This window comes from Electrophorus electricus, unplaced genomic scaffold, assembly GCF_041902795.1.
Source record: "Electrophorus electricus isolate QZ-2024a unplaced genomic scaffold, ASM4190279v1 Scaffold265, whole genome shotgun sequence".
NCBI classification, from domain to species: domain Eukaryota; kingdom Metazoa; phylum Chordata; class Actinopteri; order Gymnotiformes; family Gymnotidae; genus Electrophorus; species Electrophorus electricus.
Genome location: NW_027658545.1, coordinates 25,001 through 31,329, shown reverse-complemented (window position 1 = coordinate 31,329; position 6,329 = coordinate 25,001). Strand labels below are relative to the sequence as shown.

Genomic DNA, 6,329 nt, shown 5'->3' with positions numbered 1-6,329 from the left:
TGAATGAAGTGTGCCCAGGCCCAGAGCTACTTTGCTGGGCATGACTGTGTTTGACCTCTTGGGCCTGGAAGTCTATTTCTAGGCTTATATAAAGGGTCAAACATCTTGAAGTGTGCCCAGGCCCAGAGCTACTTTGCTGGGCATGAATGTGTTTGAACTCTTGGGCCTGGAAGTCTGGTAGTAGTAGTATGATTTAAAGGCACAAAGTGATTGAAGTGTGCCCAGGCCCAGAGCTACTTTGCTGGGCATGACTGTGTTTGACCTCTTGGGCCTGGAAGTCTGGTGGTAGTAGTAGTATGATTTAAAGGCACAAAGTGATTGAAGTGTGCCCAGGCCCAGAGCTACTTTGCTGGGCATGAATGTGTTTGAACTCTTGGGCCTGGAAGTCTATTTCTAGGCTTATATAAAGGGTCAAACATCTTGAAGTGTGCCCAGGCCCAGAGCTACTTTGCTGTGCATGACTGTGGTTGACCTCTTGGCCCTGGAAGTCTGGTGGTAGTAGTAGTATGATTTAAAGGCACAAAGTGAATGAAGTGTGCCCAGGCCCAGAGCTACTTTGCTGGGCATGAATGTGTTTGAACTCTTGGGCCTGGAAGTCTGGTAGTAGTAGTATGATTTAAAGGCACAAAGTGATTGAAGTGTGCCCAGGCCCAGAGCTACTTTGCTGGGCATGACTGTGTTTGACCTCTTGGGCCTGGAAGTCTGGTGGTAGTAGTAGTATGATTTAAAGGCACAAAGTGATTGAAGTGTGCCCAGGCCCAGAGCTACTTTGCTGGGCATGAATGTGTTTGAACTCTTGGGCCTGGAAGTCTATTTCTAGGCTTATATAAAGGGTCAAACTTCTTGAAGTGTGCCCAGGCCCAGAGCTACTTTGCTGGGCATGACTGTGTTTGACCTCTTGGGCCTGGAAGTCTGGTAGTAGTAGTAGTAGTAGTAGTAGTAGTAGTAGTAGTAGTAGTAGTAGTATGATTTAAAGGTACAAAGTGAATGAAGTGTGCCCAGGCCCACAGCTACTTTGCTGGGCATGACTGTGTTTGACCTCTTGGGCCTGAAAGTCTATTTCTAGGCTTATATAAAGGGTCAAACTTCTTGAAGTGTGCCCAGGCCCAGAGCTACTTTGCTGGGCATGACTGTGTTTGACCTCTGGGGCCTGGAAGTCTGGTAGTAGTAGTATGATTTAAAGACACAAAGTGATTGAAGTGTGCCCAGGCCCAGAGCTACTTTGCTGGGCATGAATGTGTTTGAACTCTTGGGCCTGGAAGTCTGGTAGTAGTAGTATGATTTAAAGGTACAAAGTGAATGAAGTGTGCCCAGGCCCAGAGCTACTTTGCTGTGTATGACTGTGTGACCTCTTGGCCCTGGAATTCTGGTGGTAGTAGTAGTAGTAGTAGTATGATTTAAAGGTACAAAGTGAATGAAGTGTGCCCAGGCCCAGAGCCAGGCCTGGGCAGCAGGGGGCGCTCCTGGCCATGCCCAGCGAGTTTCGTGCGAATCGGACCTGGTCCGGAAGAGATACGAAGGGAAAACTCATTACTCGTCGGGGTGGCACATCCAGGCTCTCGACCCTCCCAAAGCGTCCGACCAGGGTGCACCCTGCCGGGCATGGTTAGCCGCCAGCCCCCTTCCTGGAGGTCTGGTTGGCACGGGGTTTTGATTTTTCGGTTTCATATCTCTGGGCTCCTTGGGAGCAGAAAGTCGGTTGAGGGCCCTTTGGAAAGAGCCGGGGCTGCCGTTTAACGCTGTCCAAGCGGCAGGCGAAGCGCACCCACCGTTTTTACGCTATGATTTTTTAAAACCGCCGGGGCGGCAAACACAGGGCCGGTCGGGTTTGAAGACGAATATCTCTTCGGCCCTTGGGAGGAGAGAAGCAGCGCGGGTCACCTTTGAACGCGCTCGCTGCCAGGAACGTCTGGCGTAAAAGTTTCGTGGGAATCGGACGTTCCTAGGCTGAGAAGCGAGCGCCCGCCCTCGGGCGGTCGGGGGCCCCTTTCTCATTCCCCGTCTGGGCTAAAAATACGAGGTCGGACCCGATGGACTCGGGAGACTGGAGAGTACCAGGGAGACCCTGGAAGCAGGCGACCCGACCCACGCTTCGCTGTCTCCTCGGCCCTCGGGAGTAGAAGCGCGGGGACGGTGGCGTGGGCAGCAGGGGGCGCTCCTGGCCATGCCCAGCGAGTTTCGTGCGAATCGGACCTGGTCCGGAAGAGATACGAAGGGAAAACTCATTACTCGTCGGGGTGGCACATCCAGGCTCTCGACCCTCCCAAAGTGTCCGACCAGGGTGCACCCTGCCGGGCTAAGAGAACAGCCAGGTGAACCCTGGAGGTTCCGAACTCCAGACCCCTGGACCCGACGGCTCAGTCCGCCTCAGGTGCACTACAGAGGTCCTCGGGCTGTCCCTGAGTGCATTAAAACGGAAATCAGAATTACTCCCCCGGGTGGCACTTCCAGGCTCTCGACCCTCCCAAAGTGTCCGACCAGGGTGCACCCTGCTGGGCATGGTTAGCCGCCAGCCCCCTTCCTGGAGGTCTGGTTGGCACGGGGTTTTGCAAATAGGTCCCGTCGGGTATATGGGAGAGCAAAGAGAATCAATGGGGTCCAAGCACTAAATTCATCCAGTGGCGTTCTCTGGAAGCCCAAGGGGAGTCCGAGGGGTGTTCGGCCGGCAAGGGGAGCTCTCCCTCGGACACATGATCAAACGCCTGTCCCCTACCGGAAAGTGGTGTGCTCTGGATGCCCCCCCCCCCCCATCCCCCGAGGGGGGTGCTTATCCCGCGAGGGGAGCCCTCCTCGGGTTAAGTGAACCATCATGCCGATTCCCCTATGGAAGTGGGCACATCCAGGCACACAGTCTGCTTTGCTCTCCCCGACCCGAGTGCGTCTGTTGGGCTGAGTGTACGCCCAGGCAACTGGATCCAATGGCTCAGTCCGCCGCAGCGTGCTTCGACGATGGGTCGTACAGCCATGCCACCAGGGTGGGCGTGTTTGTAAATGTACCAGTGGATTCTCGTCGGCCTGCCACATCCATGGTATCGACCCACCAGGCCTGTCCGACCAGGGGTTGACCCTGGACGGGCACGGTCTGTGGTTTGGCCCTTGTCCTAGATGAAATCGGGCACGGGGTTTTCTGGCCAGGTACCATCGGGTTACTGGGAGAGCGGCTTCGGTCTCCAGGTGAGACCAATGGTGAAGCAGCACGAGGCAATGGAGAGCATGCAAAGCGATGGGGAAGCCATGCACGGCAATGGCCACGAAAAAAAAAAAAAAATCACCACGGAAGGAACGTGAAGAACAAGGAGGAGTGTAGTGACACTGCCCAAAGCTGCCCGGTGTTGCAGGGGTCTATTGGTGTGTTGCTTCCTTGTTTGGTAGAGTGGAGTACCAGACCCGCCAGGGGTAGGCAAACCATTCCCCCTACGGTAAGTGAGGAGCCAGCCATTTGACGAGCGGGTGTCCACGTGTACGGGTGCGAGCGCTATCCCCCCACACGGGGTTAGGCCACGGCCTTAGGTGGACGTCTGCCGACCAGCCCCGGCTGATCCAGAACTTCTGATGTGGAGAGCGGTTTTGACAGATCCTCCCTGGTTCTAGCGGGTCAAGCCTCTGATGGGGGGTGGGGGTTATTTGTAACCCATCCCAGAACTCTCTGGGGGAGACTCAGACGGCCAGTCTGTCTACTCAGTTGTCCTATACTGGTGTCTGTGGTTTGGGAGGAAGGGAGTGCCCTGCTTTGTTGGCCTCCTCTTCAAACCTACCTGGGCCCACGAATCACTCTTCTTGGTTACATCACGAAACGTAGGTTGAGCGAGGCTAGGGGGGAGGGAATTCGACGAGGTCTTTCCCTTGTCCCCCCACCAGCGGCCCACGAAAATCAAAACGGCGTGAAGAGAGGGAACGCCGAAAGCACCTGGAGTCGGCCGTCCGCACCTCCGGAGGAGGTGGACGGGGTACGGTGCGGGCATGACCGGATGGGACAGCTTTGCATCAAGGTGAGAGGTCGGCGTCCGAAGGCCAGAGGGCGGTGCGCGAGCACGTTTACACTGGCCGCGGAAGCTGTCCTGGGTAGCCCTGTATGGCGTCTGGACCTGACGGCGCACGCACTTACAACCCGCTGCTTCCTAGCCCCCGGAAGGGGAGGCGGATGTCACTCGTGGTTCATCCCAGACCACGGTGCAAACTACCTGGTTGATCCTGCCAGTAACATATGCTTGTCTCAAAGATTAAGCCATGCAGGTCTAAGTGCACACGGCCGGTACAGTGAAACTGCGAATGGCTCATTAAATCAGTTATGGTTCCTTTGATCGCTCCACACGTTACTCGGATAACTGTGGTAATTCTAGAGCTAATACATGCAAACGAGCGCTGACCCTTCGGGGGATGCGTGCATTTATCAGACCCAAAACCCATCCGGGGGGCTCGGGCCCCCCGGCCGCTTTGGTGACTCTAGATAACCTCGGGCCGATCGCGCGCCCTCCGCGGCGGCGACGTCTCATTCGAATGTCTGCCCTATCAACTTTCGATGGTACCATAGTCGGCTACCATGGTGACCACGGGTAACGGGGAATCAGGGTTCGATTCCGGAGAGGGAGCCTGAGAAACGGCTACCACATCCAAGGAAGGCAGCAGGCGCGCAAATTACCCATTCCCGACACGGGGAGGTAGTGACGAAAAATAACGATACAGGTCTCTTTCGAGGCCCTGTAATCGGAATGAGCGTATCCTAAACCCATGGGTGAGGACCCATTGGAGGGCAAGTCTGGTGCCAGCAGCCGCGGTAATTCCAGCTCCAATAGCGTATATTAAAGTTGCTGCAGTTAAAAAGCTCGTAGTTGGATGTCGGGAGTGGGCTGGCGGTCCGCCGCGAGGCGTGCCACCGCCTGTCTCAGACCCTGTCTCCCGGTGCCCCCCGGATGCCCTTGGCTGGGTGTCCGGACGGGGCTCGGAGCGTTTACTTTGAAAAAATTAGAGTGTTCAAAGCGGGCCCGCTTCTCGCCTGAATACCTGAGCTAGGAATAATGGAATAGGACTCCGGTTCTATTTTGTGGGTTTCCTGAACCAGGGCCATGATTAAGAGGGACGGCCGGGGGCATTCGTATTGCGCCGCTAGAGGTGAAATTCTTGGACCGGCGCAAGACGGACGAAAGCGAAAGCATTTGCCAAGAATGTTTTCATTAATCAAGAACGAAAGTCGGAGGTTCGAAGACGATCAGATACCGTCGTAGTTCCGACCGTAAACTATGCCGACCCGCGATCCGGCGGCGTTATTCCCATGACCCGCCGGGCAGCGTGAGGGAAACCACGAGTCTGTGGGTTCCGGGGGGAGTATGGTTGCAAAGCTGAAACTTAAAGGAATTGACGGAAGGGCACCACCAGGAGTGGAGCCTGCGGCTTAATTTGACTCAACACGGGAAACCTCACCCGGCCCGGACACGGAAAGGATTGACAGATTGATAGCTCTTTCTCGATTCTGTGGGTGGTGGTGCATGGCCGTTCTTAGTTGGTGGAGCGATTTGTCTGGTTAATTCCGATAACGAACGAGACTCCGGCATGCTAAATAGTTACGCGGCCCTCCGCGGTCGGCGTCAAACTTCTTAGAGGGACAAGTGGCGTTCAGCCACGCGAGATGGAGCAATAACAGGTCTGTGATGCCCTTAGATGTCCGGGGCTGCACGCGCGCCACAATGGTTGGATCAGCGTGTGCCTACCCTACACCGAGAGGTGCGGGTAATCCGCTGAACCCCATTCGTGATGGGGACTGGGGATTGCAATTATTCCCCATGAACGAGGAATTCCCAGTAAGCGCGGGTCATAAGCTCGCGTTGATTAAGTCCCTGCCCTTTGTACACACCGCCCGTCGCTACTACCGATCGGATGGTTTAGTGAGGTCCTCGGATCGGCCCCGCCGGGGCTCCTCGCGGGCCTTGGCGGAGCGCCGAGAAGTCGATCAAACTTGACTATCTAGAGGAAGTAAAAGTCGTAACAAGGTTTTCGTAGGTGAACCTGCGAAAGGATCATTAACGGGTAACGCTGTCCGGCGTGCCTCCTCTCCCGACCCCCTCGACTTCGCCGTCCCCCCGCGTCGGGGCCCAGGGTCGAAAGGGTCTTCGGGGTTGCTGTTACACGTGGTCGCTTGCAGGTCAGGCTGGACAGAAGGCATAAAGGAGGAGCCTAGTCCCTCCCACCCCTTCCTCGTCCTCCGCCTCTTCCTCCGCGTCGTCCTTCAGCACCCCCCCCCCGCAGGCCCCGGTATTCTCTGGGTTCCAGCGCGAGAGACGCGTCGTTCAAAAAACTCGGCGTCCCCGCTCGTCGGGCGAAGGCCGGTTTCCCCT

At 56.2% G+C, this 6,329-nt stretch overlaps 1 non-coding gene across 1 annotated transcript; it reads left to right on the top strand.

Moving 5' to 3' along the window:
- The first annotated feature begins 4,178 nt into the window (after nucleotides 1-4,178).
- Nucleotides 4,179-6,017, top strand: LOC145655495 (18S ribosomal RNA). Its single transcript, XR_014121612.1, has one exon. It is a non-coding gene; the product is annotated as an 18S ribosomal RNA (ribosomal RNA).
- The last annotated feature ends 312 nt before the right edge of the window (nucleotides 6,018-6,329 follow it).